Raw genomic sequence first — 19,000 nt, 5'->3', positions numbered from 1 at the left:
CAGCTCAGGCTTTGCACAACAGCATCACTGCTCACCTGGCAGAGCCAGCCAGGGTCAACACAAGCAACTCCTGCCTCTGGGAATGTGTCACCATATATATAGATCTTCGTGTGCCCCACATAATCTAGATCTAATAAGGTAATTAATATTTTTAGAATCTCTGTGATTCAGTACAGAAGTCCTAAATATGTTCCCATGCAACTCTTACACCTGTGTTTCTGATAAGCTTGTCACTCAAGCACCACTGCTACTGATGAACCTGATGCATCTTAACCCACATAAAAAAAGATGTCACTGATGGGCACAAAACATGTAAAGATGCTCAACTCAAGCTTTACACATGAAACTATTAATGCTTAGCATAAAGCTGTAGAAAAGTTTGTGGAACAGAAAGCCTAACCTAAAGATGCTAAGACTGGCACCCGTGCCTAGCCACAGCTGTAAACAGAGGTCTTCACTTAAGCCTTCTCTTCCAGTTTCCCAGCAGTGGGATTCGTTCAGGACATGTGCTTATCCAAATGAACCTGACAAAATGCATGTCCATGCCAGAGACAGGCTCACTGTTCTGTCACATTGTATCAGTGCAAAACAGCCAGCAACTTCCATGGCCCAATTATGCTTCATTAAACTAAGCCCTTATTCTGTGTGTCAGGAAAAGAGATATCGAACCATCTTAGTTAGCCTTGTGCATCCCAAAGGTTGTTTTTGTTGTTTTATAAGTGCTTGCTTGAACAGGAAAGGGCTTTACTATGAGCATCTGGGCAGAGAAGTGTTACAGGTGTTAGTCAACAGTCAAGTAAATGTTGAAGCACTGTTTGGCCTCAGTTTTCCAACTGAGTAGTAAACAAAGTTTTTAGCCAAGCCTTTAAAACAAACAAAAGAAAAAATGCTCCCCATCAACTATGCAGAAAAAAATACTGTCATCCTACATTGGGCTTGCTGCAAGTCACTGCAGCTCGCTGCAATGAAGGTAAACAAATGCCAGTAGGTGTGCACAGGAAACAGGTCCCGTGTAACAGGTAATAAAAGGAACCAATTTCATATGAAATAGAACAGTAGTCAAGATAAGCTACAATTAAGAAATAGAATTTTTTATTAAAGTCTACACAACAAGGATTCAAAGATTTTTGGATTAGACTACTGCCAACCCTTCAACCTTCTCACTTAGTGTCACTGTGGCTGTATCACCATTTCCTGCATCTGGTCCTTTACAGCTATAGAAAGAGGGAAACAACAGTTTGCAAAGTCAATTCCAGCAGTTAAAACACAGCTCAGCACACTGCTTTACCGCTTATCTGTTCTGGGTACCCAAGCAGAGCAAGATCAGAGCAAGACCTGGCACATCACTTGTCACAACAGGGAGGTGAGAACACGTTCATGCTGCGTTTATACATCCGCTCTGTCTGAAGATGTCATCCTCCCAGCCACCTACTGCAAGTGTCCAGCTATGCCATCTGCCTCCCGGTCTGCCACTCAGCTGCTCAGGTAACTACATCCTCATCCATTTACGATCAAGCCAGTTAGCTCACGCACAGGCTGACTTGCAGGGGAGGAAGCTTACAGAATACACTGCACTCACACTCATTAGCTCATCTCTCACTGTACGTAAAAGAGATGAAAGACAGGGCTAATTAGACAAAAGGATCAAGGCTAAATCCTGTCTCCTGAGCTTCAGCAAGTCGGGGCAGTGCTACTGTCCCCACAGCTGCAGGCAGTTCCTCACACAGCAGGCTGGCAGCCCGGAGCAACAATGCAGAGCCACCATGGCCAGCAGGCTGAGCCGGATGGAGCACTCCAACACAGCGTACCAGAGATTCAGGTCTCTGCATCACACTGCAGGCGTAACTTCCCATGGCCTGGCCAGTTTAAGAAGATGTTGGTCCATTCTGATAATGGGGAACTTGCAGGAGTAGCCCAGCCACAGCTGAAAGAAGACATGGCCACAGGGCCTCAAGAAAGGCCAGAGGGAAAAGAAGCCATCCACGCCTGAAATGCTAAACTGTATTTCTGGGAGGGGAGACGAAGGGAAGCAAACAGCAAAAGCAGGGAGAATGGAGAACAACTGCTAGAAATTAAGATCGCAAAAATTACAGTCACGTTGCATTTTCAGTGTGACATCTGTCAGTGCAATCATTGCCAACATCTTAGAGCTAAAAAAAAAAGCAAACCAATGAAAGCTCTGTTCATTATTTGGTTAACTGAAAGAAAAAGAATCATTATTTCAATATGCACCAGAGATTGATCACTTGCAAAGACAATGGTGACGCTAATTGAGAAGGAAAGAAATACTCCTTCCTAGGAAAAGGCCAACATAAAAAGAGGTTTTGGAAACACTTACTGTAACAGAAGCATTTAACCCAACATACTTGATAACTGCAGGCTTAAAGTAGGCAGAGTAGTGGCCAAAATATCTGGCATTTAAAAAAAACACGTTGATTTCCTACACAGACCTAAACCATTTGAGTATGTTGGGAGAAAGGGAAGCAGAAAGTTTCAGAAGGGAAGAGATTACTACAGACACTCCGTAAGTCAGAAATACATGCCAGAAACCAGCATTAAAACACTGATCTTCTGAGACAGTCCATGACCACAGCAAGGTATGTCAAGAACTTCAGATCTTGCAGAACTGGCAGTGATCTAATCGCAATCAAAAATGTCTTTGAAAGCAGAGGTAAGGAATATCTAGTTCACTCCCTGAGGACTGTCACACAGCTTTTAAAAGGCTCTTTTCACAGACAATCACTTTGCTGGCATCTGTTCTTTGTTCTTAGTCCCAACTCTGGAGTTGAACTTTCTCAGTCCATAAAACCACCACCTCATCCAGTTGCGCGCCTCACCTTTGATCTACTGTTGTATTTCTGCAGCCCTCAGCCGATGGCCTGAGAACTGTGCATCTCTCTTCAATATGTACCACACACTTCTTACCCAGAGACAGAGACCAAAGCTTACAGAGACAAAAGCAGAAACATCCTAAGGCAAAGCTGCTTGTTTTTACAGACTACGTGATTGTTTTCTGCACCATCCCGATTTCCTTAGGTATTCTGGGTTGTCAACTTGGCTAAACAAAGAGAAATGAAACATGAAAAAAAATGAAAACACTGAGACTAAGGAACAAAAGAAAAAAAGCAAACATGCTGGAAGTAGTAAGTATAGAAACAAGAGACTTGTTTTTAGGAGCAGAAAGGTGTGAATATATCATGTTATACTACAGCTTATTTCCTTATTAAGGGAGGACATAGTCACCTCGGTGATAATAAAGCCCAACGAAGCCTTTCCCTACACCAGAGAAAGCGGGTGAAAGAAGTAAAAGCATTTAATAAATTGGAATCAAACCCGTAGAGGCCGCTGTCCGTTTTGGAGCAAAACCTATATAAAAAGATATTTGGAACATTTCATTAGCATTTCATTGAATTAACGGTGCCCAATACACTTAGTTAACTCGACACTGCAAAAGAAGATTCAATAAAATCCAGTGCCATTTCCACTGCGATAGCACTCAGAGGTTCTAACCACAGCACACCAAGCCTTTGCAGGCACAGTACTTAACTGCTTCCAGCTCAAAAGCAGGCAGAACTTAGGCAGCTGAGCAGCATGAAGCTCTGTCACTTCTTGTTTCAGTTAAATTTCTAGTTTTCAACAGATGCTGCATTCTGAAGTAAGTATTCAGTACCAAACATGATCTTAACTACAGTAAGATTTCAACAAACACAAAATTTAGGAAATATGAAGAGCAGATGTTCGGTGCAATACTCAGAACTCTTAACCAGCTGCAGTTCCAAACCACTTCCAGCTGCTGTCTTTATTACAGGACGTTCATCTTAGAATTGCCATGTATTAAAGGCAACCAAAACCAACATTCACACTTGCTTCTTTCTCCACATCTTTTGAACCAGGAACAGTCAATACTGCTCTCCCCTCTGTCAGCAGGGATCTCAACCCAGCTATGTGAGCTTTCAGGGAAAAAAGCAATCAGAATAAGGGTAGAATAGGAACTGTGCTCAGTGATGAACTGTTCAAACTAATCAGAATTATTAACGAAACTTAGTGATTTCCTTACTGAAATAAATACACTAGCCAGGTAGCAAGCCTCCCTGCATGGGAGAAGACAAAGCATTTCAGTCCCTTTTTGCTCTAGATCTGACTTCAGTTGCAGAACTGACAAATGTATAAGCCAACTATCATGGCAAAACATGCACACAGATGTGAATGAGATGAAAAGTACATGTTGAATAACATCAGTTTACAATGAACATTAACAATACAAACATCCAAGCATTAACTAGTCAACAAAAACATCCAACAGTTTTCCCAGTTGTTCAGAAGAAGAATGTTCATCTATGGGAAAGTCCAAAAAGGCGTTCTGAATTCATCTCGATATAATGACCTACCTCTGTATGTCTTGAATGGAGAGCATTGTATTCTTTCTTGAGTTCTGCCTCCCTCTCCTCAAGTCTGCTAACTAGAAGATAAAATTGAAAGAGGAATTAAAACTAGATTCATGAATTTGAAAAAAAAAAAAGTTTTGATTTGTTCAGGATTAGTCAACTAGACCAGAGACAAGAATATTCTTAGTAATGAATAGGAAAGAGCAGAATAAAAAGGGCAGTTTTTCTATTCTTAACCTCTTGTGACTTGAACTTCATGAAAACAGCATCCCAATCTTACAAACTGCAGTCCTTGAAATCCAAAGCACTAATTATTTTCCCCAGCTGATCTCCAGCCCAACAAAAACATTTTCACATTCAAGAACAGCTCACTGCTTGCATCAATCCAGATTTTTCCCACACATGAACAAGGAAGACCTAAAGAAAGGCAGGAGCTGCATCACTTAGCTGCACTCAATATAAGGTGAGAACTGTGAGCTCTGGTTAAGGCTTTACAATGGTCTCCTAAAGCACCACCACATCATATTCTCTATAGTAAATTTATCTAACGAAGTATTTTTTAATAGCTTCAAGTCACATGTTGTGGTACAGAAATTAAGGCTTTTATGCTGGCATTCACTCCTATTTCCCCGAGTACTAAGGTAATCAATTCACTGAAAAAATATCTGAATTCTTCTGTAAGCATTGCAAGAAGTTAAAATACATCTAGCAGATTTAAGTAACATCTCAGGAAATACATTAGTGTTAAGGGAGATGAACCAGAAATAACAGTTTTTTTTTTTTGCTGTTAGTCCTACACGTGAATTCCAACATTCTCTTTGGGTATACCACAGCATGATACTTATGTGACATAAGCAGGTGTTTCAAGTTCTGTAACTGAGGCTCCCTTATTCCACCTCCATAAGGAAGCTTTCCATATTCCATTTGTTTAAATACCCTGGGAAACTTAGAATTTATGGTTACTCACCCCAGAGACACACTGCCAAACACATTATCTGAAGACAACTGCCAGCACTTTCTTTGCTATTTGCACATTTTGCTATTGCTGACTGGGTATTCCGAAAATCAATTCTCATTCCTTTTTGCTCCAACTATCTGTGTTTTGGCTCAGTACTTCATTGCACGTAGGTTCCAATCAAAAAATCTTTGCCAGAGTTAAATACTGGAACAGCAGCACACAGTTGTCTCTTCACTCCAGTCTGTACAATAAACACCTTGAGCTCCTAATCTAGCCTTGCTCCTGTAAGAACATTAAATTCCTTCACACCACCTTTTGCACTCCACCTATAAATATCTCGCCAAAAGTATTAAATCAAGTTTCATTTCTACTAATGGAAGATTGAATGCTTTCCTTTCTGCACCATTATCAGGATGAATAAAAGCTCTTTGGGTTCAGTAGCAGTCAAAAACACAGCAGTTTTTACATCTGCCTATGTATTTTTGCTGCACAACACTTACGCAAATCCGCATTTTTGGGAGGCAACGAAGGACACAAACATTACATCTAACAAATGGAAGAATTTAGTTTATTATTTTTAGGCAACAGATTTCTTAAGTTTCCTCCTACAGGAGCACGTTATATGGAAATCTGCAGTAAGTGCCCGCAGAAAGAAGTGTCAGAACCAGTAACTACAAGCACGACATGACAAAACAAATTTTACTCAGTATCTTAGACTGATGGGCAGTCAGAAAAACAACATTTTACAAGAGATGCCCATCAGACAGCCTGGTTTATTCCAAGCAATAACTCATTCACAGCTGCAAGGCAGAGCCCAGCAGCTCCAGCAGTCCTCATTTCTCTATCCACATTCTCCTGGCTTTGCATCCAAGTTCTCTCCCTCACAGACCATGGATCCGGCAACCTTTCAGCTGTGCAAGACCTGCTTTAGGACAAGTAAGCAGCCTGGAAACACAAAGCATGTCACTGACTGTCTTTGTCTTTTGTGCAGCCTGCTCCCTTCCCAGAAATGGTGTCCAGGAGCCATGGAGTAGCATGGCAGCCCTGCAGCACCCACTGCCTGCCCCATTCCGAGCCCACACCAGCCCTCAGCCCAATGCAGCCTCACCAGGAGCTAGAGGATGCTGGCGATGCACTCTGACCAATGCAGCCTCACCAGCTCTGGACAGCTGACTCCAAGAGATTACTTTTTATCAGGAGGGTTCTGGGACAATTACTTCACACAATGTATTTCATAATGATCAATTAAAGCACCACACTACACACTGCAAATACCCTTCCTTTCCTCTGTGAAACCCACAAAAGCTGCCCGCTGCTATCTGCGTAACAAGCACTTGCACAGTGGCTGCGGTTCCATAACAAAGCATGCTGTTTTCTCCTTTTATCATCCAATTTTAAATGTTTCCTGAAATCAAGTCATAGAAAGCAGCAATACACAGACACAGCTGCTGCACACTCAAGGAAGACATCTTCAATAATTCTTCTCTTAACTGTCGTTATTATGCATGGAAGTTCCAAGCCACAAAGGCCCGGAGGGATGCACACATGTTACAGCTGTACAGCTGGGAGGTTCACTCACAAGCACAAGTAAACTAAGCTTACATACCCTCTGATCCACATTAAAAGACCTCAAAAGAGACCTCAAAGGCCTTTCCGATGCCAACAGGTAACCTGTCCTGGCCAGACCATGCCTCCTCGTCAAGGAGGTGATCCTGACCACGCGAATCCACTCAAACTCACTCCCAGCTGAACAGTGGGGAAGAGATCACATATTCCCTCCAGATCACTGCACACACACAGTACCTGAATCTAGCAAAGAACAGCACAGAGGGCTTTTGAAGACTACCGTGAGGTTCTGGCCCCAAAACCTAACAAACTCATTAAGTCACTGCTAAACATGCATTCCCATCAGCAGGAACAGGAAGTTAATTGCAACAAAACAGGAGACAAAAAGCCTCCCAGTAGCACACAGAAGCACATTTAAACTGAACTGCTGACTTGCTGTCAGCTCTGTTTCACTTTGCCACTGCATAAAGGAGTGGATGACCGGAGGTACCCTCTAGTGCCCAAGCGCCAGTATGAGAGCATCCCATGGGAACACTGCTACAAACTCATGCTCTGAGTCCAACTGTAAACTTCTCCAGCCCTACAAATACCCTAACACATTCAATCTTGAAGCACCAGTCCTAACGCAAATCCTCTCAAATCAAACCAAGCAAGCCTACAAGAGGAGCTTATACATTCCAGTAAACTATAGAAGCCTCTGGAGTGCCTACATCTTGACAGCACTACAAAGACCTGTGTGACAAGCTGCCCACCCTGCCTCTTCAGGAATCAGAGCTTACCTCCCAAGTCTGCTGGCTTTACCAAGTTTGGACACCCTCCATCTGTATGTTGTCCTCTGCCTCAAACTGCTGATAAGCCTGAGGGGGAGAAAGAAAAACAGGCCTGCTAGAACACTAAATCCAGCCCATGGGATGCTTCGGGATGGAACTAAGCTCCTGCTACACAAGGCAGGACAAGGGCCCAGCTCACTAACGAGCCCTTCCTGGCATATGATCACCCAAAGGCTCTCCTTGCACACCGTTCATCCAACTCTGCTCCTAAAAGCTGGTCCCACTGCAAACGTACAAATCAAGGATAGCCAATCCTAAAAGCCAGTAGGACTTCATGATCCAGCAAGCTGCTACAGATCAGACAACATCCACTGACTGAAACAGGGACTGAAGCTATCAAACAAGTATTTAACCTGAAAGTGATAAGACCTGGAAACACAACAGTAAACTTTGCCATCCAAACCACTAGCACACTACTCCCTTAATTTAAAAACACACGTATGCAGTTACTAATGTCAGCTGGTTTCAGCCTACTCTCACACTTTTGCTCAGGCACGTTAGCAGATTTACTCTGAAGCAGCTCAATTGCTGCTCTATTTTCCTACTCCATTTTATTTTAGCCTCCGGTGTAGTAGCACCAGTCTTTGTGGGCTCCTGAGCTAACTGTACGCTCTGCTCCATCTAGTGGACTGTCGATTCCCACAAAGCCCAGGTAATGTCTCAATCTAAGGCAGCCAATAGATGCCCTCAAAGATTAAACAGTGGAAAATGACTAAGTAAAAAGCAGCCATAAGTACAGCTGCAGTGAAACTATTGCTGCTCTTCACCTTTTTCACAGGACTGGCAGAGGCTAAATGCAGTACTGAGGGTATAGATGAAAATTCTACACTCATTCAGATGAAAATAGAATACCAACCTTTGGCAGAAGACTCCCAGCAGTAACTGCCCTGCCTTTTCTCCTGAAGCAGTAAAAGCAACAGCTCTGAAGAAAACCAATCTGTGTGGTTACATCAGCTGCCAAAATGTTGGCCTCGTGTCCCAAATAAGACCTGCAGCAAGCAATATCAATTGCTATCTTGTGTCACCTGATGTGGGAAATAGAACCAGCCCAACAGCTGGGTCACAATGTTTGCAGCTCTAAAGTCAGACATTGTGTTTGCTGGATTTTTCTGTTTGTTTGTTTTCCCCCCAATAAAAGCCATCTCAAACTTGTAATGAAACTTATGCTCGATAACCCTGCAAGGTACAGAACCATATCTGTGCTCCACCTGTTCTGTCAAATGCAGTATGCTACCTTGGTTGTACTGCAGCACTGGGCAGACCCAGACCAGCAACCAATGCTTTCACCCTCAGAGCCCACTGCCTCCATTGGGAAGCTTTCCAGCTATCCAGACACAGAGAGTTGTTTTAGTTTCTCTTGTAACCAACCCAACAGTCCTTTTAAATAAGTTAGCCTGAAAAGGATTCTTCCAGAAAGCATATTCCAAAGTTGTTCCGCTCTTGTATCACAAGATACACTGCAGTCATCTTTAACATGAAAAAGATGTGACATTCCTAAAAAGCCATCTCAGCTAGACAAGAAAGCTGCAGGTTATTACTGCAAGGTTTTAATATCTGTGTGCCTGACTTGCCAGCTTCAAGGTTGAAATTTGAAATATTTTAGCAGTAGTTACAAGCAGAGCTAGCAGCATCATTACAGTGAAAGTTGATATGAGTTCATTCTGCAGGTATCAACAGCTCTTGTAGAAGGCGTTTAGGATTACCAGAGACTGGTGTCAGCCTCAGACACCCACCTAACATGTGAGGGAAGAGAAGGGGAAGAATTTAAGCGTTAAACCTCTGATTTAAAGAAAGAAACAACAGCATGTCCTTGTGCTGCACTTCCCTGTAGAACTCAGAGGTGCCCTCTGCTGTCACAAGAATTCACAGAAGTCTGATCAAGTTATAAAACAACAAAAAAAGACATTTGCACTAACAGTAAATTTTTCCTAAAGACTGACAGCAAAAGCTTCTGAAAACTGCATGCACTGACTCTGTCTCTAAACATCCATAGGACCTTCCTGCTCCTTAACTTGCTTTGAAGCTCCCACAGCACCCTGGGAGGGCTGGCACCGACCCTCCCTGCTCAGGTAACACCAACCCAAGGACAGAGGCACAATGGAAACTTACAGAGAAAACCAGCAGTGCAAAGTGAGAAGATGGGCTGCCAGGCCACAGAGCCACACAACAGCAGCACATTTCTGTCACAAACCCTTACACCTTTGTGCTCCTTTCAGCAGGAGTAGCTTACCAGCATATCCCAGAACGCAATTCCTCACACCTTCCCCCTGCCCCCACCCCAAAACAAACTGACACCACACCACTGAACACAAGCACCAAGTGCTTTATCTCATGCATGGGCACTAACGCAATGGGCATCTGCCCCTGCCACTCAGGCTTTCATTACCTCCTCAGCTCCCAGCACTCCCAGGGCACTGCTGGCCCAGGCTGTCACCTCTTCCCTTCTCCTATTCCTCCTCCAGAGCAGCAGTGTGGCAGTTCAGTGATTTAGGCTGTGGCTGACAGCAAACAAATACATTTGTAATAGATGGAGGAAAAATTGAACCACGGCAACTAGTAACTGGTTGACACAAAACAAGATGCTTTTCCCACTTCTTCAGTTTCAAATGGTAGGTTTGTTCCAGCCCAGCTGGTTGGACGTGGCCAACCTAATCCCACATGATACTTAAGTGCAAAGAAAGATTTTCTTTTTTAGTTCCCCATGTCATGAACTGGGAGGAAGAACAAGAAAACCTCGATGCAACTGGCACTGAATGATTCTGCAAGGCAATACAGACATAAGTGATGATTATTTCAATACATTTGAGTGTAAAATCATTAATATTGCAATGGAAAAAAAAAACAGATCTCCAAGTTTCACATGGGGAAATCTAAGTCAGTAAAAATCAACAATTTTACTATCATTTTCAGCTGCAAAACAATGTAAATACTGTTTTCATGCTTTTCACAGCAGTTCATTTAATTTCTGAGGTAACTCAGTTGCTGCGAGGTACAGCACATAAACTCTTAAGTAGGAGAGAACATTATCTCCTCTGCTCAAGGCTTGGATATCATTTAGCAAAGAGTCACCTTCAAAGGTGCACTCCCATGCCTTACCTGCTTTCCATTCTCTGTTATTAAGCATCTCCTGGAAAACAGCAGAAATACCAATAATGCCTACAGTAACATTTCACTAACTCCAACTTCAGGGTTAAGCAGTAGTAAGAGTTTAAACTACTTATTTTGCGTCAAAACAAATCATTACTCACTCTTACAGTTATTCTTCATCAGAAGGCATCAAAAAGGTCACCTTGCATCTGAACTCCTGTATTTGTACATAGTATTTTAACAGCAAGAATTATAATTTCCAGCCCAAAGGCAGCAGATAGCTATCCAGTCCATCTCCATGATATAATACACACAGAAATGTTTAAATTTCACACCTAGGCTCATGCTTTGGTAAAACCACACAACAGTGTTTCATAGAGCTGTCTGTAAGGCTCAAGAACACTTTAATTCTGAGACTGGAAAGTAGATTGATAACTGCATTTTCTCATCCCATTTTCATCTACTATCTACTGCGTTCCACTGACACTAATTACAGGTAATGCATTAAGTGGTATCCAATAAACTGATGTTGCTATCTCAGACTCTATACTCTGATAAAACCTGGCTTGGCCTTTTTGTATTTGCTTACTGATCCCTGTGCCAGGCATCCCCAATTCTATTATCAATGATAACTCTACCACTACTCAGAATGTTGACATGGTAGCAGTCAGCAATACCACAGACCCATTTAAACGCACAGATAGTGGTATAGGAAGTTGAAGAGAAAAAGAAACATAGCTGGAAGACTCAAAATCACATCCACTGAATTAAAATAATATTGGCATCTTTGATAGGGTTTGTCTATAAAATAGGAGAAAAGAGAATACAGTAAAGTTGGACTAGTTCAGGAATATACACAGCAGTATGGCTTTCATACCCTAGAAATGTACATCACCAAAAACAGTTCAGTTGCATAATAGTCATGAGGTGTTCACAGCCATGTTTGTGCCTCTTTGATCTCACGGCATCGGCAACATTTCAAGGATTTGCAAGGCTTTCATGTTGTCTTAGACAAGTTACCAACCCAAATCATAAGCAAAACCCAGTGTTCCATACAGCTCTACCATTTCTTGAAAGTTACCTTTCTGCCACCAAGACAAAAGGTTTTCCTCCATTACAAAGATTTCTGAATGGCTTAAACTGAACCTAACTCCAGAACTTCATGCCAGTGTGATAACTCTTTCAACAACAATATTTTTCACAAAAAAACCAGTACCAGCCACAATTCGGTGGTTCCACCAGAACAAATGAGTTTGTCATGCAAACAGTTTTATTAACAATACATACACAATGTAATTAAAGGCCTAAAATTGTACATACAGACACACCCAGTGTTCAAGGCAAAAAGCACTTCATGTCAACAGATTCACAGCGGTTCACGATGGAGTATATTGATGTGCATAACACCAAGTGCAATTCCTGCAACAAATCCCCAAGCCTGCTGCCACATGTATACCAGGAATCCAAATGCCTCTTCCTGTGCAATCTGTTATTTTATTGTAGTGACAAAAGTGACAGTAGATGTTATATGACACAATCTCATTGCCTTAATTCTGTTGTCAGAGCACAGAGTCCCCCCACTAACAAGTTGTCTGGGCTGTGGACGCAGAGCGCAGGCATTCTGGACATACTGTCCTTTGTTACCAAAATAGACCACTCTACTTTGCCTCTAACATTTGTTTTTGGCTGCTGCTTTCAACCATACCATTTCCATTCACAAGAACCTTCGTATTTCTGATACTGCAGTACACTTTACAACAACCAGTTTTTATCCTGACCTGATCTACGAACTACTGGAAATTAATAATCCTGGTTCCATCAGAGGAATTGTCTGTACAGAATCTGAGAACATGAAACTGCAACAGACCTGTAAAAGTACCTGCCACTAAGTTTTGCCAACAGCATTCAAAGTCACCAACAGATCATGGAGTCTGCTAAAAAAAAAAGTCACAGCACAGAAAGGAATTTCCACTGTTCTGACAGTTCAAAGTCTGGAAAGATTAAGCTGTGCATACCATCTACTTTCATAGCAACACTAGTGCACCGGTACTCCTACCTGGCTGCAGACCCACTCACAACCATGAGAACTAGACTTCACAGCTGATAAAAGAAAGCTCTGTCTTCTTGCACTACAGGTACAAAAGGTGACTAAGAAGGAACAAAAGAGGAAAAATCATTGAAGGAAGGGGTATTCTGACAGCTGGCAGCTCGCTTCTAGAAGCTGATCTTATCCTGACCTGTCCAGGCTTGATATAGGCTGTCACTGCATTTGTACACAGCCCAGCAATAAAAGCTGGGTATTAACAGACATTCTAGTCTCAGGTCAATAGAAGTTAGCTTTGAAGCACCTGTCATCAGCTGGACAAATTGATCTCTTGAATTAATATGAACATTATCTCTGTATTCTGCTAAATGAAGTTTAATGAAAACAAAAATCATAACCTTCATTGAACTCTTAACAGACTCACAGCAAAATAATGAATAGCAGCACAGGTCTTTGTAGGGGCAGGGGAAATGAAATGAGGGGATTTTTAAGGCATTTTAATGTATTACTTCTCTACTGTTCATAAAACTAGAAGTAGACAAACTCATGATCGAGTTTCAATGAACCACTGGTTCAGCCTGCAGCCCAGCAGGAAGCTTAAGCTACACTACATCCCTAACTCGCTACTTCAGGCGAACAAACCATTGCTACATTTTCTCCAAAGTTTCTTCAAGTTCTGTAATTTCACAGAACATCTCACAGTAGAAGAACTCAAGTCTTTTTCTGTAAAAGCTAAATGCATCAAAAATAATTCAGAAATCATACAAATGCCAATTAGAACGAGAAGCATTAATCAACCCAGCAGCACTCCTAAAGTTAGAGACCACATTTATTTCTTGGACAGACAATGGTTTAATAAAACAAGTTTACTTGTGAGAAAGAAAGTTTATTCCATAGTTATTTGTCGTAAAATAAATTCTGAACATCTCCTGAGAAAGTTGTTAAGCAAGAACATAGCATGATTTAAATGGAAAGCAAAAGAACGAATATCAGAAGAATCAGGTTAAAAATAACGTAGCCTGTTTCTAATTGTTTTGCCTTAATCTTAAGGAAAACAAACTTGCACAGGAGTTATCTGTGAAAACACAGATCAGCACAGATATTTAGCATATGATTACCCATGCACAAAATAGATTTTAAATACAATAATATCACATTAAATGAAGTGCATTGTAGTTTTACTCACTTTGATCAGCATAGTTTTTTGCTTTTAGTTCAAGCTGTCGAGTCTGTGATTCTAATGCTTCCACTCTGGTCTGCAAGTCCTTTTTCTCTTGTTCTTGAGAATCCTCAAACTCAATGAATTTCTAGACAGAAGAAAACACTGAAATTAGATCCAATTAAATAAAAAAATTAGAAGCCTAACAAAGCTACTAGATCATTCAGAAGCAACAGATACAGCCATTCCCAGATTTGTTTTAAAGTAGAAAGCCCTGCACTTCAAGCAGCACGCAGGAGAACGTACAGAGCTCTTTACTGCAAAGAAGGGTAATAAGCAGGTTTCCAAAACAACAGATCTGCAGCCCACACTTAACCATGAAGGACACCAATTATGCTCCACTCTGGCATCCACTGGTCAAGCATCCTGCCAGCTACCAAGGATCAGCCTGGGACCAAGAGTGTGAATGGTTTCATTCCACCCCACCTCCACGCACTGCCTGCCAACCCTGCACACAAACACAGCCCTCAGCACCCTTTGATTTGAATGAGCACTGGCCAAGCACACCTTCGCCAGGAAGCCACAACCACCCCACTGCAGCAGGCAGTGGCTAACACAGCTGCTTATGGATACACTCCAGCAGTGCCCATCACATTCTCTGCTACTTTGGTTTACCAAGGCATCACTCACAAAGTCCCGGAGTTCACGACAGTCACAGTTCCATCAGTTACAGGGTAACAGCTTTGTGTGGCAGTGGGAATTGGTTTAACCAGGTACCATTCCTTGTTGGGACCACGAAAAAGCAACATGTGCAAGCAGTTATGTGAACCCCTTACAAACCAGCTTTTCAAACAGTACATTACATGTTATTTGAAGGCAAGAATTTCCAAAGCCTTAACCAACACAGGGATCACAGCTTTTCGCTCTATGAAAGAGCTCAGCTTAACGGGGTCATCAGAAGGGAGGAATTATCATTAAAAAATAGCTCAAATGGAGAAATGCATCAACATCTATGTAGTGGAACAAGAGTTCCTTTCAGGCAAGCTCTGCACAGCTATCACAGGACCACACATGGCATTCATATGACTGTGCCTGAAGCAAAAGCAACTGAGCAGCAGCTGACACTAGCCCAGGTACAGCTGCTCTGGGTTCTGCAACTTAAAAATGAGTTCTTCCCTGCTCTGAAAAGACAGACGTGAAAAAGTCTTTGTAAGTCACATCCTCCAAGATGTTTATGATCATTACTTTGACAGTGTATGAACAAAAATCTCAAACTCACAACCTGTTCATTCTCTCCTTTGTAGATGACACAATGGCTTTGCCCCTTCCACACTGAAAATTCAAGTCATGTCCAGCTTATTCATTCTTAGCAGACTCCCTTTTATAAAAGGGCTTCAAAGTTTGACACAAATTTGGCACCAGGGCTAAATGCCAACACGGACTGCTAAATTAAACATGGGAAACATGAAGGAAGAACTGTAACATGAAACTGTAACATCTCTGTCTAGCTGGTTCTCTGATGATCAGTCAGATGCGTCCCATAACTTGGGGAAGGCTGGTGACAATTATACTTTTGACTAAACAGCCGTTCAAAGCCTTCAGTATCACTGCTACTAATGAAACTCATCATTTCACCCTGGTGTTCCTCAATTGCACGCATTAAGAGTGGTTTTGTTTTAAAGTTAAATGATTTGGGTAAATGTTCCATGGATTCTGCCTTCATTTTGTTAGAGTTAGAATCTAAGTTACAAATCCTCAAAGAATTTTCTGAGTAGAGCTGGGTCAATTTTCCCCCCTCGCTCTGCTGTGCACTATTCCAGACCAAACCACGGCCTGAGCCCTTCAAACTGAGCGTCTGTGCTGCCGTGCCCTGCCACAGCCTGTGTGACTGCCACGGGAAGGCCAGGCAGGCAGGCACCACTGCAGCCAAGGACGTGGGCAATAGCTTGGAGCACTGCTCACTTCTGGCACTGCTTAAAGAAGATGCAGCAGCACACGTAGGAACACGCTGGCTACTCGCTGTACTGTTGTTACTGGGTATTCTCTCATTTCAACCCAAGCTATTGGTTACACAAAATACTGAAGCAGGCAAAACCTGGCATTCTCCATTCCAAGTGACTTCCTCTCTAGCCCACAAAGTCATAGCTTACAACTCCCAAGAGAAGTGAGTTTTCTGGCTTTTTTTTCCCCCCGCAAAGAACACGCTGAAGAACACCAAGATGTCTTTAAACACTCATTCCAATGACAGAAGACACTGCAACCAAAGGGCTCAGCCTGCCCTTAGAAGACCACCTTGTTCAAGGCTCTTGGTCTGTGATGATCAATGCCAGTCTGCATCCTAGTTTTGACATATAATGAGGTGTAAGCACAGGATCCAAAGCACACCTCCTTCTGCTGAAATGCAAACCTCAGATACCTTCATAAGCTATGTTTAGCAACTCCCTTTTACTCCTCCCCATTTTCTCCAGGCAGCATCAACTATGTCACTTCAGACAGACATTTGTCTGACCTGCTCTTAAAGGCCTCTGGTACAAAGCAATATGATTTACAAGTTTTTATATAGATTTATCACTATATTAAGCGTACTGCAATAATTATTGCAATGAACATGAACGTGAATCACAGAACAGTGTAGCATGTACAATTTGAACAACCACCCAAGCAAACAATCATTTGATGACTCGGTAATATACAGTCACCAAAATTAGGCATTTCTTCCTACATTTGTCTTTATTGCCTCCTCCCTTACACGCTGGCATGCTTCCCTGACACGTGATCCAGGTGCAGCACTCAGCAAATCTGACTTGAGGGTGCCTCCCACTTGGCTGCCTTCATCACCCTGTGACAAACACTTGAGTAACTTCCACTGTGACGATGCTCCCAGCCAAAGGCAGCTGTGTTCACGTACACATGGAAGGTCAGCTACAGAACCAGCTCAGCTAGACACTGTGCAGATAAAAATACATGGAGATGAAAACAACCGAGGATGAAGTTGATGCTGTTGTAGTAAACTGCCCATGTTTCCAGGTCCAAGTGAAACTCCTGCTAGACATGCACAACCACAGCAATAACAAGTTCTTCCTGCAGAAGTAAGACATAAGATCACACAACACCAGATCTCTTATCCTCTCCCACTTCTTTGTTGCAGGGCTCACTGCCTCATTACTAGGTAGGAAGGTTAAGCTGTGCGCTGCTGTGAGCAGAACAACCCAATAGGAAGTTCCTCTATTTCTCCAGCTCTACCACAAAGTGCACCATGTTAAAGCCAGGCAAATTACAGCAATTAGAAAGATCACAATCGGTATCAAAGGGAACTGAAAAGATCTGGTACTTCTGAATTCTTCCTTATTTTAAAGTCACTGTAACAGAAGTCCACAGACAACAATTTTGAGAACGTTTCTTAAACACTCAGTTCAGGAACTAAGAAGCAAATTAGGACATCGGTACATAGATGTTTCTACTCAAACAGCAAACCATTAACATTCATCAAGGCGCTGCCGCAAATAAGAACTTCTACAATGTCAGGGAGAAAATAAAAGGCAGCTCCTGAGTTTCACAGAACAGAAAGTTCCTCAGGACAGCCCAACAGAGAGCATGGGATATCCAACTGCATGGCTCCCAAGTGTCCGTTTTGCTACCAGAGCACACAAGGAACCTTCACAATGAACAGAAACAAAAACACACAGCCAATAACCTGCTGTGTCCAAGAAAATAGCGCTATATTCACGTTCCTTCCTTTTCTTTCAGAGACACCACACAGTGCCCCAGTATCAGAAAAAAGTCACAACCATCAAGTCTGACAACATATATCCCAGGAGCATGCAAGGCCTTATACAACACTGTCATGTATACACAGCATAAGCAACCCCAAGAAGATGACCTTTGTGCTTACAGCAGAAAATGTGGTCTTTGATCCAGCTGCACTTTAGAAAGCATCAGTGAGCTGTCTTGGGAGGAGTAGTTTTTCAGACAGCATAACGCTGGTCCCTTTAAGTTCATTTATCATGACACAAAAAAACAGTGATCACAGCAAGGGTCTGAGGAACCACAATAACAATTAATACCGTATTCTATTTCACCATAATATTGTGGTTTCTGTTTTGCTGCCCAAGGCCTGCTTTTTTCAATCTGGCAAGTGCTGCCTGCATTTCAAGCTTGATTGATTTTTCCTGTGAATCAGTTCAGAAAACATACATCACTCCCTTCCTCTTACCCTCTTAAGAACAACGTCTTAAAAGAAGCCTTTTCTATCGGCCTGTATCAGAATGAGGGATTTGCAGCAACAACCTCCAGACCAAAGTCCACAAAGCAGTTAAAGGTGCTGCTGGACAGGGACAAGGAACGGTTTATTGGTCCAGGAGGCTGGGAACACCTGACACCACATTTGCAGGGCAACACTTTTCACTCAAATCCATAACATACACATATTTGTACAATGCAAACAACGCTTTGCAAATTCAGCTGTCTTCAACAACGTTGCCTTCATCTTCAGTGTTATTATTTTGATTTTTCAAAAATTTAGAAGGGAAACAACCCCAGAGGCAAACACGGGACACGAAGTCTGGAAATAGAGTCATAAGATGGTTTGTTCTATTACAGGTAATGCTGTCAATCCAATTTCCTACAGTGAGGGACAATGGGCTGAGAGCAGCCATCCTGCACAGCTGCCTTCTATTGTACTGCTTTATGCTCCAGCAGAAAAAACAAACAAAAAACCCCACAAGTCAATGGCAAGGGTATTCTTAGGTATTTCTACCCTTTTTTGTGGCAACATATGAAGCCAGAGCTCGATTTCGAGCATTCCGCACCACCTGTTGCCGGCCGCAGCTTTGATGCGCCAACTTTGACGAGCCGCAGTCAGGACAGCAGCTATTCCCACGCGTTTTGCAGCGCATCGCTCCGCTCCGGGAACGCTCCCTGAGTCGAGCCGACGGAGCGCCCCGACACGGCTGGGACACACGGCTGGGACGG

Source organism: Meleagris gallopavo, chromosome 20 (assembly GCF_000146605.3).
Source record: "Meleagris gallopavo isolate NT-WF06-2002-E0010 breed Aviagen turkey brand Nicholas breeding stock chromosome 20, Turkey_5.1, whole genome shotgun sequence".
Lineage (NCBI taxonomy): Eukaryota > Metazoa > Chordata > Aves > Galliformes > Phasianidae > Meleagris > Meleagris gallopavo.
Note: the sequence above shows the minus strand (reverse complement) of the source record.